The 21,323-nt window shown below is 43.8% G+C and overlaps 1 protein-coding gene across 3 annotated transcripts in view; it reads right to left on the reverse strand.

Annotated features, from left to right (window-relative positions):
- septin10 (septin 10) overlaps positions 1-21,323 on the reverse strand; it is an 82,356-nt gene that overhangs the window by 21,835 nt on the left and 39,198 nt on the right. The gene's annotated exons all lie outside the window — the stretch shown is intronic.

Genomic DNA, 21,323 nt, shown 5'->3' on the forward strand with positions numbered 1-21,323 from the left:
ACAATTAACAGCTTGTAAATGATTTGTCATATTTTTTTATTTTCTTTTTTAAACAATCCAATTTGAAAGTAAAACATGCATTGGACCATCTGCTGCTCAGCTCAGTGTTCTTTGGATGAATCAGGTGTATTTGGACTTTCAGAAGGCTTTCGATAAGGTCCCGCATAAGAGATTGGCGTGCAAAGTGAAGGCATATGGGATTGGGGGTAAGGTACTGACTTGGATAGAGAACTGGTTGGCAGACAGGAAGCAAAGAGTTGGAATAAATGGGTCTTTTTCCAAGTGGTAGGCAGTGACTAGTGGGGTACCGCAGGGGTCGGTGCTAGGACCCCAACTATTCACAATATATATTAATGATCTAGATGAGGGAACTAGATGTAATATCTCCAAGTTCGCAGATGACACAAAGCTGGTTGCGCGTGTGTGCTGTGAGGAGGATGCAGAGAAACTCCAGTATGATTTGGACAGGTTGGGTGATTGGGCAGATGCAGTATAAATGTGGATAAATGCGAGGTTATCCACTTTGGTGGCAAAAACAGGAAGACAGATTATCTGAACGGCAATAGATTGGGAAAAGGGGAAGTGCAACGAGACCTGGGTGTCCTTGTGCACCAGTCGCTGAAGGTAAGCATGCAGGTGCAGCAGGCGGTTAAGGCGGCAAATGGTATGCTGGTCTTCATAGCGAAAGGATTCGCGTACAGGAGCAAGGATGTCTTGCTGCAGTTGTACAGGGCCTTGGTGAGACTACACCTTGAGTATTGTGTGCAGTTTTGGTCACCTTATCTGAGGAAGGATGTTCTTGCCATGGAGGGAGTGCAGTGAAGATTCACCAGACTGATACCAGGGATGGCAGGAATGATGTATGAAGAGAGATTGAGTTGATTAGGCTTATATGCGCTAGAGTTTAGAAGAATGAGAGGGGATCTCATTGAAACTTATAAAATTCTAACAGGACTAGACAGACTAGATGCAGGAAGGATGTTCCTGATGGCGGTGGAGTCCAGAACCAGGGGTCACAGTCTAAGGATAAGGGGTAAGCCATTTAGGACTGAGATGAGGAGGAATTTCTTCACCCAGAGTGGTGAACCTGTGGAATTCTCTACCACAGAAGGCAGTTGAGGTCAACTGATTAAGAAATATATCTAACTCCTTCTTGAATATATTTAATGCTAAAGGGATCAAGGGATATGGGGAGAAAGCAGGGACAGGGTACTGAATTTGGATGACCAGCCATGATCTCATTAAATGGCAGAACAGGCTCGAGGGGCTGAATGGCCTACTCCTGCTCCTATCTTCTATGTTTCTATGTAACTCCAATCCATGCATAGCTAGTGTAACAGGTGTTTCTTGGTCACTGGAGTGCTAGATAGGAATTACAGCATCTACATAGCCAAACAATTTAAAAATAGTGTCAACTAAATACCTTTGCCATCATAGAGTCATAATGGCACAGGAGGCCGCCATTCAGCCCATCGAGTCCATGCTGGCTCTCTGTAGAGTAATCCAGTCAGTCCCATTCCCCCGCTCTATCCCCATAGCCCTGCAAGTTTATTACCCTCAAGTGCCTATCCAGTCTCCCCTTGAAAACATTGTGTGTCCCCGTTTCCACCACGTCTGTCGGCAGCGAATTCCAGGTCCTCACCACTCGCTGTGTAAAAAAGTTTTTCCTCACATTCCTCTTATAGCTCTTGCCCAAAACCTTAAATCTGTGTCCCCTAGTCCTTGTACCATCAACTAGTGGGAACAGTCTTTCCCCATCTAGCCTATTCAAACCTGTCAATCTTGTACACCTCTTATCAAATCACCCCTCAACCTCCTTTTCTCTAATGAAAACAAATCCAGCTTCTCCAACTTGTCCTTGTAGCCAAGATCCCCCATCCCCAGAACCATTCTGGTAAATCTCCTCTGCATCCTCTCAAGGGCCTTCACATCCTTCCTAAAGTGTGGTGACCAGAACTGGACACAATACTCCAGCTGTAGCCTAACCAGCACTTTATAAAGGTTCAGCATAACTTCTCTACTTTTGTACTCAATACCTCTATGAAATCCAAGATCCCATATGCTTTGCTAACCACTCTCAATATGTCCTGCCACCTTCAGGGACCTAGGCACATCAACTCCCAGGTCCCGCCGCCGTCCCTGCACACTCTTTAAAACTGTGCCATTAAGTACATATTGTCTCTCCCTGTTCCTTCAGCCAAAATGCATCACCTCACACTTCTCTCTATTAAATTCCATCTGCCACTTATCTGCCCATTCTGCTAGCTTATGTCCTGTTGCAGTCGATTGGTATCATCCTCACTGTTTGCCACACCCTCAAGTTTGGGGTCATTGGCAAATTTAGAAATTCTACTTTGTATTCCAATATCCAGGTCATTTATATATATCAAAAAAAGCAGTGGCCCCAGCACCGACCCTTGGGGAACATCACTGTCTACTATCCTCCAGTCTGAAAAACAACCATTTACCACAACTCACTGTTTTCTGTCCTTAAGCCAATTCCTTATCCAAACTGCCACTGACCCACCTATTCCACGAGCCTCAATTTTGTTAACCAGCCTTCTATGCGGTACTTTGTCAAACGCCTTCCTAAAATCCATGTCGACAACATCCATTGCATTCCCTTCATCGATCCTCCCCTTTACTTCATCAAAAAATGTAGTTAGATTAGTCAAACATGATTTTTACAAATCTGTGTTGGCTCTCCTTAATTAGCTTAAACCTCTCCAAGTGCCCATTAATTTTTTCCTTGATTATAATTTCTAAAACTTTACCCACCGCTGATGTTAAACTGACCGGCCTGTAGTTACTAGGATTGTCCTTACACCCGTTCTTGAACAATGGTGTCACATTTGCCACTTTCCAATCCTCAGGCACCTCCCCTGCATCTAGGGAATATTGAAAAATTATGGCAAGTCCTTCCATTGCTTCTACCTTTTCCACTGCTGCTGATATTTTGTCAGCATCCACCTCCTTAGTAAACACCGATACAAAGTACTCATCGAGTATTCTAGGCTTGCCCTGCGCCTCTAAGCATATATCACCTTCTGTGTCGCTAATAGGCCCCACCCCACCTCTTACTGTTTACATGCCGGTAGAAGATTTTTGGGTTCCCTTTTATGTCAACTGCCATTCTACTCTATTCTCTCTTTGCCAATCTTAATTTCATCTTCGCTTCCCCTCTCAACTTATTGTATTTGATCTGGTTCTCCCTCGATAAATTCACCTGACATGCATCATACACCCTCTTTTTTTTGTTTCATCATCTTCTCTATCTCCCTCGTCATCCAAGGAGCCCTTGCTTTGGCTCCCTTACTGTTCCCCTTTGTTGGAATGTACCTAGCCTGTACTTGGAACATTTCCTCCTTAAAGATCATCCACTGTTCTGTAACAGTTTTTCCCCCCCCCATCAGTCTTTGGTTCCATTTTACCCTGGCTAAATCCCTTTGCATCCCATTGAAGTTAGCCCTATTCCAGTTTAAAAGTTCCACTCTAGATTGTTCCTCCATTGCTAATCTAAATCTTATGATACAACGATCACTTGTACCCAAGTGTTCTCCCAGACACTTGGTCAACCTGGCCCACCTCATTCCCCAGCACCAGATCCAGCAATGCATCCTTCCTAGTTGGGCTAAGAACATACTGGTCAAAGGAAATTCTCCTGAACACATTTCAGAAATTCCTCCCCCTCCTTTCCCTTTACCCTAGCATTATCCCAATCAATATTTGGGTAATTAAAGTCCCCCAATATCACCACTCTACAGCTCTTGCACATCTCTGCGATTTCCCTGCAGACTTGCTCCTCTACCTCCCTCTCACTATTTGGAGGCCTATAGAATACCCCCAATTGCGTGATCATACCCTTTTTGCTCCTCAACTCTAACCAAATGGATTCTTGTTCCCTCAGGAACATCCTCCCTTTCCAACACTACAATGTCTTCCTTAATCAGCACTGCCCCCCCATCCCCCTTTTTTCCTTCGCCATCTTTTCTGAACACCTTGTACCCTTGAATATTAAGTGCCCAGTCCGCACTGTTTTTAAGCCACATTCCTTACAATGCAACAAGAAATGACAGCAGCTAGAAATGCACTTTCCAGCTATTTTAGAAAATATACACAAGCAACAAATTTCATAAAAACTAAACTGTTGACAAGAGCAGATATTCAACAAAACTAAATAACATACTTAAAATCTGAAAAACAAACAGAAAACACTGGAGATGTATAGCAGATTGCTCACCATCTGAAAGAGAAAGAAGGGTTAATGCTTCAGGTTATTTGTTTGATGAAAGGTTACACTCAAATCTTCTTTCTCCTTTAGATGCCTATACATTTGCAACATTTTCTGTTTTATAGGAATCTAGCGGATCAATTTGATGTGTTAAAAGGAATAGATGTGGTTTATTTTTTAAAAATGAATTAAGACTTAATAATTCAATCTTCAATTTCAAAAGAAAATTTAACAGAACTACTTTTGTCAACATTACTGCACATAAGACAACATCCAGCTTTCTAAATGTGTTTTGCCTGGGAAGAATTGCTAAAATTATGATTTGAGATTTAAGTTTTTGATCCCCAAGTCTAAATCATTCATGTAAATTGTGAACAGCAGTGGTTGCAGCTTTATTCCTCCATGGAGTATTATTATTGTTTAGTTTGTTCTTTCCTTTCAGTGGAATATTTTTTTCATGCACTCTGTTGAACACCGTTTTAAATGTTTCCCATTGCTGTTCTACATCGTTGTTTGCCAATATTGTTGCCCATTTCCACCCCCCCTCCAAAGTTCTATTCTCAGCCCCTCAAAATCAGCTTTTCTCCAATGTATTACCCTGGTTTTCGTCATACTTATGTCCTTCTCAATTATCATCTTAAAGCGTATTATATTATGGTCACTATTGCCGAGATGTTCCCCTACTTTTGCTTCTCTTATCTGCTCTGGTTCATTCCACATTACTAGATCCAATAGCAAATCCTCCCTTGTTGGGCTTTTTACATATTGGGTTAGAAGGGAGTCTTATACACATTGTAGGAACTCCATTCCATTATCCCCTTTACCTACCTCTTCTGTCCAATTAATATCAGGGTAGTTGAAATCCCCCATGATTATTATATGTTTTTTACTAATTTCCCTAATTTGTCTGCATATTTCTTCCTCCACCTCCCTTCCACTATTATTTTCCTTCCTTCTCCTCTAGAAAGCATAGACTACTTGCTACAGTACAGTTGCATGGGAACCTTGCAGTACCTGCCCTTGTGGCCATTATTCATGCAAGCCTCGAAAGCAAGTGGCAGCTGGCTATTTGACTACTGGCGCATCACAACTGAGCCCCATCCAGTCCTCATCAGACAACTTACACATACATTTCAAGCAAGGGACAGAGTGGAAGTTCACTGGGTGGTGATCAGATGCAAGAACCCTAATTGATTTTATTCTCTAAGCTAGAGGAGCAGAGGCCAATTATTAGTTAGCATTGCAGGACAGACCCATGATCAGAATCATGGACCCTTATGGTTTTAAAACTATGAAGTGTAAAAGTGCAAATGCAAGCAAAAGAATATCAATTACCTTGGAAAGGGTGCAGAGGAGACTGACCAGAATGGTACCAGGGATGAGGGACATCAGTTACGTAGAGAGACTAGACAGCTGGGAATGTTCTTGGAGCAGAGAAGGATAAGGGGAGATTTACTAGAGGTGTTCAAAATGATGAGGGGTTTTGATTGAGTAGATAGGGAAAAACTGTTCCCATTAGCAGGAGGGTTGCTAACCAGAGGATACAGATTAAAGATAATGGCCAAAAAATCCAGTGGGGAAAATGAGAGATAAAAAAATTTACACAGCAAATTGTTATGATCCGGGATGTACTGCCTGAAAGCTAGGTGGAAGCAGATTCAATAGTAACTGTCAAAAGGGAATTAGGTATATACTTGAAAAAGGAGAAATTTGTAGGGATATGAGTAAAGCATTGGGGGGGGGGGGGCTAATTGGATAGCTCTGAAAGATCCAGTACAGGCGGAATGGGCCAAATGGCTTTTTTTTGTGCTGTTTAATTCTATGATTCTACCTGCCAAATTCTGCTGAGCAGATGGGCAATATTCAAAAGGATGTTTATGACATATTGAACTCCACTCTATACAACAGCAAGTGTATACATATTGACAGCCATTTTGAACCCTTAGGAACAGGAGTTGGCCATTCAGCGCCTCAAGCCTGTTCTGCCATGCAATTAGATCATGGCTGATCTATATCTTAACTCCATTTACCCCCCCCCCCCCCCCACCCTTAATTCCATATCCCTTAATACCTTATCTAACAAAATTCTATCAATCTCAGTTTTGAAAATTTCAACTGACCTGGCTGCAAAGCTTTTTGGGGAAGCTCCAGATTTCCACTACTGTACTGTGTGTGAGGAAGTGTTTCCTGATATCACTCACGTTACGCCCTTGTTCTGGACACCCCCACCAGAGGAAATAGTTTCTCTATCTACCTTATCAAATCCTTTAATCATCTTAAACATTTCAATTAGATCACCCCTTAATCTCTATACTCAAGGGAATACAAGCCTGGTCTATGGAGCCTTTCCTCAATATTTAAGCCCTCCATGTTAAGTACAGGGTTATTTTGGAGGGATGAGAGAAGTGAAACATGAATGCAACTCAGTCTTCTTTCTTCATAAAAGGAGGCTATCTACTCCAATACTCTGCTGTTGAGAGAAGGTGCAGCATAAAAAGCTAAATTAAAAATGCCCTTCACTCATGGCTATTTCTATCTTTTTCATTCCTTCTAAAAGGGAAAGCGCGTTCTATTTAAGTGCTCGATAAACCTAAATGTAAAATTCAAGTGGTGGACCAAAGTCTGAAACTTTACCAGGAACTCTTTACATTTAAACTGTTCCAACCTTCTGGTCAGTTTATCATTGCAGCTGCCACCCTGAATAGCTTTCAAGTCACTGATGCGGCCATTTACAGTTTCCTTGCATTCCATCACCACCTCTACCTGGGCATAGTTTCCATTGATTTTTTTCTGTATATTTCTGATTATTTATTGCATGTAGGTTTTTTTTCCCTCTGGTGTACAGGATAGATTTCAGAGGAACTGTTAAGGTAAATGATGAATTTTAATATTGATTCAGTAAAAGACTGGAGAGTGGCCAGAACAGCTTCAGTTCCCAAGTCGCTGTACATCAGGTTGTAGCCTTAAGCTCCCATTGGACTTCAAGTAATACAAGAGGGCAAAAATAAAAGCTGCCAAATGATATCATGCCTGTATTTAAACTGCTATCCAGAATTAAATATACCTCACTTGTAAAATAGCCTGGCTTGTTCACTTCAAGCAGCTTCTGGGCTCAATAGGAGAAATAATGAGGTGAGTTGCAGAGGAGCAACACAAACAAATGTCCCAAAGCATAGGATTACACTTTATTGAATATTTCTAGAACACTTTTTTTTTTTATAAATGGTATTGGAGTTTTTGTATTAGGATTTTAGCCCTGGTTTCTTTTGTGATAATGTGTGATTAATGTATTGTTGCTGACATTTATATTGGTCCTAGAGTTGCTGTTGGAAATATAGGAAATTACTGTCGATAGTGATGCAAAAGCTAAACATGTTACACCATTATCAGCAGTAACTTGCTACATTACGGTTACACACTCAAAACAGCAGAGTTTGCCAGCTTCGGTGTTATCTCAAGATAAGTTAGTGACTGATACAATAGTGCCTTCATTGAGTCTGTCCTTGTACAACACTCATCAAGTATGAATAATTTAAGGTGCAAGGTTAAATACATGAACTCCAGACCAGACCCCAGGCTCACTAACATTTTTGCTAAGTTAAATTCTAATCGGTCACTCAAACTAATTGAGTAGACCTGCAAGAAACATTCTGGCTGCATTTTCTTGTTTTATAATTGTTGGATACAGCCAGTCTTGGTAGAAATTGTGGGTGTAGTGGGTTATAGGTAGATAACCTTATTCATGTTTCCAGTGAGTAGATTTCTGAGTTTCAAAAGGTTGTAAAACATCATTTTGTCAAGCAGTATGGATGACCATCCTAAGGATCTGGATCTCAGAATTAAAAGAACGAGAGAAAAATACTTCCTCCCAGAATGTTGAACAATTGCCAAAAGCTAATGCTCAGCCACCCTGGACTCCTGAAGGAAAGTTGGATTTTGGAAAGTGGAATTAGAATCACATGTAGAAAAGCATCAGGCCAACTTCAGTGGCATGGAGCCACAGATGTTCAATTCTTCACTAATTTTCCTTCCCCACTTCCATTCCATCACCAAGACACTCTTCATACACCTTTGCAATAGCGCTCAACTCTACCAGTTTTCCCAAGGCGCCACACCTTCATAACCATGTAGCTTTAATTTCTTTAAAGCTTTCTTAACCATAAGAACATAAGAAATAGGAGCAGGAGTAGGCCATTCAGCTCTTTGAGCCTGCTCTGCCAATCAATAAGATCATTGCTGAACTTCGACCTCAACTCCACTTTCCTGTCCGATCCCCATATCCCTCAGCTTTGAATATACTCAACGACTGAGCATCCACAGCCCTCTGGGGTAGAGAGTTCCAAAGATTCACAGCCCCCTGAAAAAAATTCTCCTCATCTCTAACTGATCCCTTATCCTAAGACTATGTCCATAGTTCTAGACTCTCCAGCCAGGGGAAACAGCATCTACCCCGGTCAAGCCCTCTCAGAAGCTTATATGCTTCAATGTGATCACTACTCATTCTTCTAAACGCGAGAGATTATTGGCCCATTTTACTCAATTTGTGTAATTCTACTGTAGTTAGGCCACAGTTGGAGCACTGAGTACAGTTCTGGTCATCACATTACAGGAAAAATATGATTGCTGGGGCTGTTTTCTTTGAAACAGAGGAGGCCGAGGGAAGATTAAGTTAAGTTGAGGTGTATAAAATTATGAGGGGCCTAGATAAAGTGGATAGGAAGGACCTATTTCCTTTAGCAGAGAGGTCAATAGCCAGGGGGCATAGATTTGAAGTAATTGGGAGAAGGATTAAAAGAGGAGTTGAGGAGAAATTATATCACCCAGAGGGGTGGTGGGAGTCTGGAACTCACTGCCTGAAAAAGGGTGGTAGAGGCAGAAACCCTCATCGCATTTTAAAAGTACTTGGCTATGCACCTGAAGTGCCTTAACCTATAAGGCTACGGACTAGGAGCTGGAAAGTGGGATTAGGCTGGATAGCACTTTTTCGGCCGGCACATACACAATGAGCCGAATGATTCTATGATTTAAGCCATCTCATGACAAGTCATTTATAGTTTTGGTGAGTTATTCCGTTCTGCTGCCTTAATATTGCATTCAACAACTTACCATTAAGTATTCAAATGCCACCATAGTTCACCCAATCTACCCCGATGACCTCTTTTAGCTTTACGTTCCCACTCATATCCTTTGCTCATCTGACACTGTTTAATCCTTGTTCCCCATTGTTACGTCCGTGTATAAGACGACAGATTGCGGAGAACGATATAATAGGTGTTTCCTCAACGTGGCTCAGACTGCAACTGATCTGTACAGATTACTACTCTGTTATATACAGGTGTGGTCACTGCCGGTACTACAGTATACATGAGCTGTAAAAAGTAGTTCCCCCCTTAAAAAAGGTATATACATTACAATTCCTCCCCTTTTAGATTAACAGTATCATAACACTCATTTAACAATTAAATATCAAACTAATTACAATTAACACTTTTAACATGCAACATTAGCTGAAAAATAGTCCATTTATAAATTCAGTCTTTGGGGAGGCTTCCGGATCCTTTCTGGATAGCGCCTTTCCCGAGTGTCTTGGTCTTGGTGCGGAGGCGATTCTGGCCCCCTGTCGTCTGTTGGTTCATCAGCTTCCGATGCTACTGTTTCTGGGGTAGATGCTACCTGTACGTCGGGTTCATCACCAGGTACGTATGGGCGAGGCATGGGGTTGACTTGTTCCTGTGACTCTAGGATCTGGTCAGCATGGCGTCTCACGATGCTCTCCCCAACGTCCACGGTGTACATTAGTGGGCCCTGCTGTGTGCATATCGTTCCTGGCTGCCATTTTTCTGTTCGGTAGTCGCGGGCCAAGACTGGTTGCCCTACATTGAAGCTCCTTGTTGGCTTCTCATGGATGTGCTGGAATTGCTTACTCTCAACATCTCTTCGTACGTTTGGTCTGAGCAAATCCAGGCGAGATCTTAACCTTCGGTTAGAGAACATCATGGCTGGGGCCGGGTTGGTGACTGCATGTGTCGCATTCCGGTAGGCGAACAGGAAATTGTCCACCTTGTGCTGCAGCGGAATGTTGTCATTGTACATAGCCTTTATTGCCTTCTTAAAGGTTTGTACGAACCTCTCAGCCAATCCATTCGTGGCTGGATGATACGGGGCGGATGTGTAATGCCTTACCCCATTCTTTTTCAAGAATCTCCGGAACTCTTCGGACACAAACTGTGGTCCGTTGTCGGAGCAAATCTGCTCTGGCAAGCCATTCCTGGCAAAAATGGTCCGTAGGACTGCAATAGTTTTCTCCGTGGTGGTGGAGGACATTTTGATGACCTCAGGCCATCGAGTGCGCATCCACGGCTATTAAAAACATCGAGTCCATGAATGGACCAGAAAAATCAATATGCACCCGTTGCCATGGAGATGAGGGCCACTCCCATGGGTGTAGAGGGGCCTGTGGTGGTGCATTTTGGACTTTCTGGCATCCTGAGCAGCTCTTGGTCAGGTCCTCGATTTGTTTATCGATTCCCGGCCACCACACAAGCCCTGGCTAGGCTTTCATTTTCACCCCTCCCAGATGACCCTCATGAAGCTCATTGAGCACTCTCTCCCTTAACTTGGGTGGAATTACCACTCGGGATCCACACATCAAGGTCCCCCGGCACACTGACAGCTGTTCTCTCCTTGTCGAGAATGCTGGCAGTGAGTCGCCATGTGCTGGCCATCCCTTCACCGTCAAATCATATACCCGAGACAGTGTCGGGTCATTTCGGGTTTCCTTTTCGATACAAGCGTTAGTTACCGGTAGGTATTCAACTATAGTCAAATGGAATATTTCGACAGGATCCACTGCTGGTGCTTCCTCCGCAGTAGGCAGTGGCAGGCGTGATAGCCCATCAGCATTTCCATGCTGTTTCGTGCCCTTATATTCAATCTCAGTGGTGCGCCCCTAGAAAAAGTGACCATCTTTGTAGTCGTTGCGCAGTCATCACCGGAACGCCCTTCTTCGGATTAAAAATGGAGACAAGAGGCTGGTGATCAGTCAGCAAGGTGAATTTCTGCCCTTGCAGATAGTGATTGAACTTTTTCACTCCCCACACTAGGCTGAGGGCCTCCCTGTCAATCTGGGCGTAGTTACGCTCGGCTGAGGTTAGTGATCGTGACGCAAAGGCTATTGGCCTCTCTGAGCCGTCCGAGAATTTGTGCGACAGTACCGCTCCAATGCTGTATGGTGACGCATCACATGCCAACCGAATTGGTAATGCTGGGTTGTAATGGGCCAATACCTCTTTCGAAGTGATTAGTGTTTTGCTCTTCTGGAAAGCTCATCTACATTCGTCACTCCACTTCCATGGCACCCCAGTTTGCAGTAGGGTGTTCAGTGGGTGTAGTATTGTAGACAAATTTGGCAAGAACTTATGGTAGTAGTTTACCAGCCCGAGGAACGACCTCAGTTGTGACACATTTTCCGGTGCTAGAGCCTTGACTACTGCCTCAATCTTCTCTGGGGACTTATGTAACCCCTCTTTATCGATAGCGTGGCCACAATACAAGATCTGTTTTCTAAAAAACTCGCATTTGGGGCGGTTAGCTCGGAGCCCATATTCCTGCAATCTAGTGAGCACCTGCTCCAGGTTGGCAAGGTGATCACTGTCATTTTCGCCCGTGACCAGGATGTCGTCCAAATAACACTGGGTCCCTGGGATCCCTTGCAGGACTTGTTCCATTGCCCTCTGCCAAATAGCCGGAGCTGATGCTACCCCGAATACCAGCCGGTTGTATTGGTAGAGACCTTTATGGGTGTTGATTGTGAGGTATTTTTTTTGATGTTTCTTCTACCTCCATTTGCAGATACGCCTGGGCCAGATCAATCTTAGTGAAGCATTTCCCTCCAGATAGTGAGGCGAAAATATCTTCAATCCGCGGAAGTGGATATTGTACAGTGTGAAGGACTGGGTTCACTGTTACCTTAAAGTCCCCACAAATGCGAACCTTCTTTGGTTCCCCAAGCGTGCTGCTCAACGACTTTTTCATCACAGGGACGATGGGTGTAACCCACTCGCTCCAGTCTACCTTGGACAGTACACCTGAATGTTCCAGACTCTCCAGCTCTGCTTACACGGCTGGGCGGATCGCATAAGGCCGTAAAAAATTTTGGGCTCGAGTTTTCTTCAATTTTAATCGTTGCTGTCATGCCTTTCAGTGTTCCGAGTCCTAGCTGGACCACTTCTATCGCGTCAGTTAGGATCTTTGACAGTCGCCCAGGTGTGACATCGTCATCCTTTTTGTCAGCCACAGTCTGTGCCTGTATGGAATGCCAATCCAGTTGTATTTTCCGGATCCATTCACGTCCCAGTAATGGTGGTCCTCCATCTTGCAATACATACAGGTCTAGTTTTGGTGTTTCCTTACCGTTATAACGGTCACCCTTATTTTTCCTTTGGGGTAGACTTTTTGCCCAGTGTACGTCTTCAAAGTAATTTGTGTGTCTCTCAAGGGTATGTGTGAGAATAGCCGCTCGTAGTCCCGTCGGTTTATGACTGTTAGGGCTGATCCTGTGTCCAATTCCATCTTTACCTAGACTCCTGCTATCTTGAGAGTGACCCAAATGGTTCGGTGATCCTCCGTTGTGATCACATTATGTAGTTTCAGACAACTCAGTTCCCTGCTTTCGGAGTCGTTATCACTCTTTTGTTAGTCTGAACTATTCTCCGTCATCTTATGTACCTTCTTGTACTTTTCTTTGGTAGGTTTCTTATTGCTAGTTTTCTTTCCCGACCTGCAGACTCGTGCTATGTGTCCTACTTTTCCACACTGTCTGCACACTTTGTCTTTGAACCAGCAATCATTCTGGTCATGTGTTGTTCTGCCGCAGCGATAGCACTTTTCTCTGTTCCATGACATTGTTTGTGCCATATTCTTGCGGTCTCTGTTGTATCTCTGCAGTGCCCCGTGCTGCTGCTTCATATGATACCGCAATGCTGAAAGCCTTTTCTAACGTACGGTCCTTTTCAGATAAAAGCTGTTTCTGGGTTCCTTCACTTTGAAGCCCACACACAAACTTGTCCCTTAAGGCATCTGTCAGTCCCGCTCCAAACTGGCAGTGTTTCGATAGCTTGCGCAGTTCTATTAATCCTTATGCTGGTTCCGTTTGTGAAATTTGAATCTTTCTGCCATCAGCAGCGGTGTGGGGTTTAAATGTTCCTTTAGTATCGTTACTATGTCTTCAAAACTGTTTTCCATTGGCTTCGTTGGGGTTACTAGATTTCGTAATAAAGCATACGTCTTTGCACCATTAAATTTAACAATACTGACGCTTTGTCATCTGACACCTCATTTGCCTCACAGTACACCTCTATTCGTTCGACATATGTAGTCCAATCTTCGACTTCGTTGTCAAATGCGGTGATACTGCCACTCTTCGGCATTTTGGGTGTGGTTTAAAATGGCATCTCCCAATGGCTTAAAATGGCGTCTCCCGCGCTTTCCTTCCTCCCCCGCTGCTGCCGACGCCGCTCCCGGCGGTTCTCGTGGCAATGGCGGCGCCCTGTAGGTTTTGCGCGTGTCTCTCTCCCCCTCTCCGACGCTGCTCGGCCCCTGAACACCGGCTGCGCCCTGCCCTCTCTCTCTTCTTTCCCCCCCCCCCCGGTCGACGCTGCGCGGCCCTTTGCTGTGCCGCTCGGTCGGGCTCTAGCCCGCCGCTGTCCGGGAAGGGTCTGCGCACTCTGTTGCCAGCCAGTTTCGCTGGACCACCTCGCCTGGCTCTCGACAGCCTCCCCCGCAATTCTCGAGTCTCTGCTGGATGACTGGGCGGTCGCCCGTGGTCGACACCCGAGTCTCTGGCCTTGACCTCCAATCCACTGATCTCCAGGAACGAATCCCCGGGAGGTGATGCAGAGTTGCAGGTAGGTTCGAACCTGCCTCGTCGCCAATGTTACGCCCGTGTATAAGACACAGACTGCGGAGAACGGTATAATAGGCGTTTCCTCAACGTGGCTCAGACTGCAACTGATCTGTACAGATTACTACTCAGCGTTATATACAGGTGCGGTCACTGCCGGTATTTACAGTATACATGAACTGTAAAAAGTAGTTCCCCCCTTAAAGGTACATACATTACACCCATCCTTTTCACTCCACCACAGTCAGCTGTTCTTTCAGCCATCAAGCCCCTTCCTTTCGAATTATCTCAGAAAATGCCTCTACTTTATTTGCTCCCTTCCTGCTTTCGAAACCCCACTATGATTAGCTTTACGAACAAATAAAATTAAATGGGCAGCAAAAAAAAACAGCTGGTTCATCACGCCAGAAACATCGTGACTAGACACCTAACCCCCTCCCACCCCACATCCATGTAATCTTAAAAAGGTGCACACATGTGCCAGTGCGCTCAAATCTGTGGTCTTTGGAGTGATGGATGCAGAGGCGAGAGCTGTACCATGGAAACTGTAAGGCTGGGAGATGATAAGTGACCTGTGGCGTCAAAGACAGAGTTCTAGAAAAGGTTAACAACGACAATGGCATCATGGCAGTTGGAAAGCCAACGGGTTATAATGTGTCATAGTGAAGAGGCTGGAAGTACTTTCCAGGGACAGAGGGCCGGGATAGTAGGGGGGAGATGGTAGGAAGATGTGAATCGAGAGGGAGATGAGGTAGTGACTAGACACGGCTTCGCCAATTACCTCTGATGCCAAAAGGGTGGTTGCTAATGGGGAGGTTATCTACAGGGTGAGGTTGAAGGGCAGGATGGCAGAGAAATCAGAGCAAAAGCAGAAGAGGGTGGCAAGGAAGTAGCATCAAGTGGGGTGAGGAACTGAGAGTGGCATGTTGTCATAAATGAGAGAATAGAAAAGATAGGTGTATGAGTAGCAGAGGAAGGAGAAAGGTGTTCGGGCAGAGATCTGCAGTGATGGCCAGGCAATATGCAGACACAAGTAGTACAGTGTTTGCTATAGTACAGCAAAGTAGTTTTAGGTTACAAAATTAAATACAAAAGGAGACCAAAATGTGGTTATACAACTCCTATAGGTAAAAGGTCAAAGGTTTAATTGTTGGTGACTAATCCAGGGCCAGTGAAGTTTAAAAAAAAAAATGAACTTAGCAGAACTGGCGGGGATTAGACCCATCCCTCTCTGAGAAACCCGAGGTTTGAGCTCCTGGGGATTCCCAGAACCATTACGAAGCTCAACAAAATAGCAGATTACATCTCCAGCATGTACTTGTATGCAAGAGGTCTGTGAAGACAATTACCAACATGCTCGAAAGGTGCCTCGGCTCTGAATCTAATGAATATATTGAAGCTTTTTTTTTTTTTTTTTATAAAATGATTGACAGAAGAACTGTAAATTCACATCATGTGTCAAGACTTGTTTATACAAGTCCTTCCCCTTTCCAACAATGACAGATGGCAGTGCTAAGGAATGACACCAACAATAAACCAGGGAAGTCTTTATTTGTAGCAGTGAATGTTTGAAAGGTAATTTTTTGATGTTTCATATGAAAACAACCAAATTCAAAATGTAAAGCATGAACTTTTCCAGAGGTAACTATCTTTAAGGGGCTGTTTATATCATTACAGTCATTAGACATAAATGTATTCATTTAACAAAGTGAAGGGAACAAATTTATTGCCTGCTGTGGATAAGGAAAACATTATGGGGTAAAATTTAACTTCGGCAGAGGCACAAAATAGGCGATAGTGGATTAGGCACCCATTATACACCCTACTCGATTTTTCTTTCCATTGGGGCTTAACTGTTGGTATAGAGGGGGGTCATGAATTTTGGTAATAGCACAAAAATCCCACTCATGTAAAGTGTGTAGTGTTCCACAATGTGTGTTCATCATAGTACAGGTCATGTTGATTTAACTCGATATGACCCTCGCAAAAGTAAATACAGCAAGAGTGTTCGCTCATCATCTACGTGGCTCCGGTCATCAGCAGTATTTTCTATAGCACACGGTGATCACTGCCATATGGGCCAACTGCATTCTCCCAAACAAAATGACAGCAGTAGCGATAGGTGTAAATTGTGTGTGTTTCAGAGAAGGCAAAGAAGTGGCTCAAACTACTGGACTCCGAAGACATATCCAGACACAAGAATCAGTGTTCTGTACTTCCCAACACTTCCAGCACTCAATGTAAAAATAAGAAAAGCTTTTGCATTAAATAAAATTAGGTAAATTAAAAATCATCTGTGGATTGAAACAGGTCAACATTTCTTCTTGATCATAGGCACCAATTTAAAATGCAACGCCATGCATGTGTATCCCTGACCTATATTGAATTTTTTTTTAAATTTTTTTTTTTTTTTTATATCAGAGTAATTGTTATTACCTGCTTTATTGTATTATGAACTATTCTGGAAAAGTAATTAATTTTCAACCAGCTCCTTTATTTAAAAAAAAAAAAATCAATTTTTCTGCCCATTGTTCCCACGAATGACCTGATCACTCTAGAATAATTCAGGCAGGTGAACAGCTTCCAGGACTCGCCTATGATGCTATTCGATTGACTGGTTGGAGGTGGAAATGGACAGTTGCATTTTTCCTTTCTATTGGGAAATAACAGCTTGTTAATACTTCATAGGGCTCGGTTTGTTAATACTTCACTGCAGAAACCGCAAAATTCACTGTAGATAAATCACAGACAAAATTTGACATCATATTACATCCATGATACAACTTAAGTTCCAACACAATCCTAACTCAAGTAGGCTATATGATCAGGTGAAGTTGCACTTAAAGGGAATTTATATGGGTGTTGGTTTACATGCATTCTAAAAATATAAATTTGATAGTTTCAAAATGCAGGAATTCAGTGGGTACTTTCTGAAGACTTGATGCAGTATTTTCTGAGAAGCATACATTTTGCAAAAAAGAAATGCTGTTTCAGAAACAGTAGGAACATTGTTAACCAGTAATTTTATACATGTCTTCAGCCAAAGCTTTCAATTATAAACAGTCTATACCAGCAACTCCCCTGCATACATACGCACATACTGCAGGTAGATACTGATCCAATAATTCAGCTAACCAAACTTGTTCTGAAGTAAGCCAATGGATCACTCAATCCTTGTCACCACAAGCAAAATTACATAGAACAGCACAGAAACAGGCCATTTGGTCCAAATGGCCTATGCTGGTGTTTATACTCCACATAAGTCTCCTCCCACTCCAATTACTTCTTTCCACCCTGCTCTCATATCCCTTTATTCTCTTCTCTCATGTATACATCAAGCCGCGCCTTAACTGCATCAATGTTATCTGTTTCAACTACTCTAGTGGCAGCGAGTTCTATATTCTTATCACTCCGTCAAAAGAGCTCTCTCTTCAATTCTTTATTTGATCAGTTAGTGGCCATCTCGTATTTATACCCACTCTACAGACGCCTGAAGGCCGAAGTCCAACAAAGAACTTGTGACCTAAAGAACAGATGGTGGGTGGAGAAAGTGCAGGAGATCCAGCAGCTAGCCGACAACAACGACGTGCGTGGATTCTTTAGCTCAGTCAAGACCACCTGCGGCTCAAGCACCCAAGGCCCTACCCCACTGCAGGCAAAGAATGGAGAGGTACTCAAAGACAGAGAGGCACAGTGCCCACTGGAAGGAGCACTTCAAAGATCTCCTTAACCAAGACTCTGTCTTCGACGCGAGTGTCCTCAACTCCATCCCGCAGCATGCTACCCGCCACCACCTCAGCACAACCCCAGCCCGGCATGAGGTTGAAAAGGTCATCCGACAACAACAAGGCCTCAGGAGCAGATGGAATCCCCGCCGAGGTGCTAAAACATGGCGGAGAAGCACTATTGGCGCGAATACATGAACTCATTTCTCTTATTTGGAAGGAGGAGAGCATGCCAGAGGATCTCAGAGATGCCGTAATCATGACTATCTTCAAGAAAGGTGACAAGTCCGATTGCGGCAACTACAGAGGAGTCTCCCTGCTGTCTGCCACAGGGAAAGTCATCACAAGAATCCTCCTCAATCGCCTTCTCCCAGTGGCGGAAGAGCTCCTCCCAGAGTCGCTATCCGGATTCCACCCACTAAGGGGCACAATGGACGTGATCTTCACCGCGCGTCAAGTACAAGAGAAATGCAGGGAACAGCACCAACCGCGTACATGGCCTTCTTTGACCTCACAATGGCCTTCGACACTGTCAACCATGAGGGATTATGGAGTGTCCTCCTCAAATTCGGCTTCCCTCAAAAGATTATCACCATCCTCTGCCTGCTTCACGACGTGCAAACCGTGATCCTGACCAACGGGTCCACCACAGACCCAATTCACGTACGGATCGGGGTCAAGCAAGGATGTGTCATCGCACCAACGCTCCGAGAGGAAACACTTCAAGGACACCCTCAAAGCCTCCTTGAAAAAGTGTAACATCCCCACTGACACCTGGGAATCCCTGGCCCAAGACCACACAAAGTGGAGGAGTAGCATCCGGGAAGGCGCCAAACACTGAGTCTCTTCGTCGGGAGCAAGCGGAAGCCAAGCGCAAACAGCGGGAGGAGCGCACATCAACCCAAGCAACCCACCCACCCGTCCCTTCAACCACTGTCTGCCCCACCTGTGACAGAGACTGTAGGTCCCGCATTGGACTCATCGGTCACCCGAAAACTCATTTTTAGTGTGGAAGCAAGTCATCCTCGGTTCCGAGGGACCGCCTAAGAAGATACCCACTTCACCCACAAGTGGAAACAGTCTCTCTAAATCCATCCTATCAAACCGCTTCATAATTTTAAAGACCTGATCAGGTCTCCTCTATGGCTTCTCTTTTCCAGAGAAAAAGAGCCCCAGCCTGCTCAATCTTTCCAGATAGTTGCAACCTCTCAATTCCGGTAACATGCTTGCAAATCTTTTCTGCACTTTCTCCAGTGCTTCAATATCCTTTTTGAAGTAATGTCTGCTCTCCATACTACAAATGTGGTCTAACCAAGGTTCTACATTAATTTAACATTATGTTCCTGTCTTAGTCTTCTATTCCTCTAGAAACAAACACCAGTACTTTGTTTGCACTGTCTATGGCCTTGTTAACTTGTACTGTTACATTTAGCGATTTATATATCTGTATTCCTAGATCGCTTTGCTCCTCTACTTTATTTAGTTTCTTACCTACCAAGGAATAAGTGGCCTCCTTAATCCTCCTACCAAAATCAATCACCTCACTATATTACATTTAAATACAGTTTATCCACCCGCTCTGCCAGCCTGTTTGTCTTGCATAGTGAGCAAATAGTGAATGAAAATCAATATGGTGGATTGGGGAGTGTCTATGATGTTGTTTATACAGACTTACAGAAGGCATTTGATAAGGTTCTGCGTGAGAGATAATTAGCAAAAATTTAAGTGCACGGAATTGGAGGTAACTTTGTGATATAAGGCAATAAATGGTTTGGGAGGTTAAGAAACAGAGTAGGGATACAGCGAATGTTCTCTGGTATATCCAAGGTTGCAGATGACACAGCAAGTTGTGTAGATAGGAACATTTACTTACAAAAGAGACAGACACAGTGATGTCATCCATTTTGGATCAGAGAAAGGTATTTTCTTAAGGCAAGAGACTAGGATCTATGGAGGAGCAAAGTGATTTAGGTGTCTATGTACACTAATCACAAAGCTAGTGCAGGGGTACAAATAGTAATATTAAAAGGCTAATGAAAAGTTGGCATTTATCGCTCAAAAAAAAATGAGGAAGCGATGCTTCATTTGTATAGAGCCTTGGCCAGACCCCATCTGAAGTACAGTGTTCAGTTTTGGGCACCAACCTCAGGAAAGATGTATTGGCCTTGAAAAGGGTACAATGCAGATTCACCAGAATGATACCAGTGCTCAAAGGGTTAAATGATGACAGATTGCATGAATTTGACTTGTAATCCCTTGAATCTAGCCGGTTAATAGGTGATCTAATCAAGGTATTTAACATGATAAAGGGACTCGATAGGATAGATACAGGGAAACTATATCCTCTGGTGAGGGAATCCAGACTAAGCAGACATAATCTTAAAAATAGAGCCAGACCATTTAGGAGTTAAATCTGGAAGCACTTTTTTCACAAGGTGTAATGAAAATCTAGAACTCTCTCCCCCAAAAGAATGTGGCTGCTGGGTCAATTGAAATTTTCAAGACAGAGATGAATAAATTTTTATTAGGCAAGGATTATCAATGGATATGGAACAAAGGCAGGTAAATCGAGCAGAGCTACAGACCAGCCATGATCAAACAATGGCGGAACAGGCTCGAGGATCTGTTCCTAGGCCTTCACGTATTTTGCTGCATTTCCCCAAATTATTAGTTAGTAAGGCTTTTGTGACAGTGGTGAGAATAAATGCCTTCCAAAATGACAGACTAACAAAATAAAAGGTCAGCTTTACCAGGTTTTTGGGGGCTAAATCTGATAGCTCCTGGAAACGGGCGCAGGGAATGGGCGCAGGGATTGCAATGCACAATTAGACGGGCCCGTTGCTGCCAATGCAGGAAGCACGCCAACTTTGTGCTGCCTGTTCATTTAAATGATTTTAGCGTGCAGCTGCATGCCTCAGCAGAAGACCAATATTGAGAGAGGCTAGCACCAGTTAAAGCCAGCCTGTACTACTTAAAAACAGACTGCACTAGAGGTAGGTGGAGCAGGTGTTGGAAGTCGTTGTGGAAGACATTCTGACCTGGAAGACGACAATAACAGTACAACATGGGAGAGAGCAGCTCCAAGATTTTATGATGCTGCACTGGAGGCCTAGGTAGAGGAGGTGGAGAGGAGAGATGCGCTTTAACCACAGGGGGACAAGAGGCCGTCTAGAGCAACTTTGCAAAGGCAGTGGGACCAGATAGCCATGGCAGTCAATGCCAGGAGTCATGACCAGAGGACCTGGATGCAGTGCCACAAAAGGTTCAATGACTTCACATGAATGGTCAAGGTCAGTGAATGCATCTTCAAATGCCATATCCCACGAACTGCACCACTAGCCTCAGCAACTGCTCAATGCACCACACCCCCACTCACCTACCAACAAACTCTATCAATCAGGACTCATACCTAACATTAATAGCTTCACCTCACTCATACACTTAGCACTGCTGCAAACCTCACCCA

Source organism: Somniosus microcephalus, chromosome 10 (genome assembly GCF_052327205.1).
Source record: "Somniosus microcephalus isolate GS21.2 chromosome 10, FLI_Smic_1.0, whole genome shotgun sequence".
NCBI classification, from domain to species: domain Eukaryota; kingdom Metazoa; phylum Chordata; class Chondrichthyes; order Squaliformes; family Somniosidae; genus Somniosus; species Somniosus microcephalus.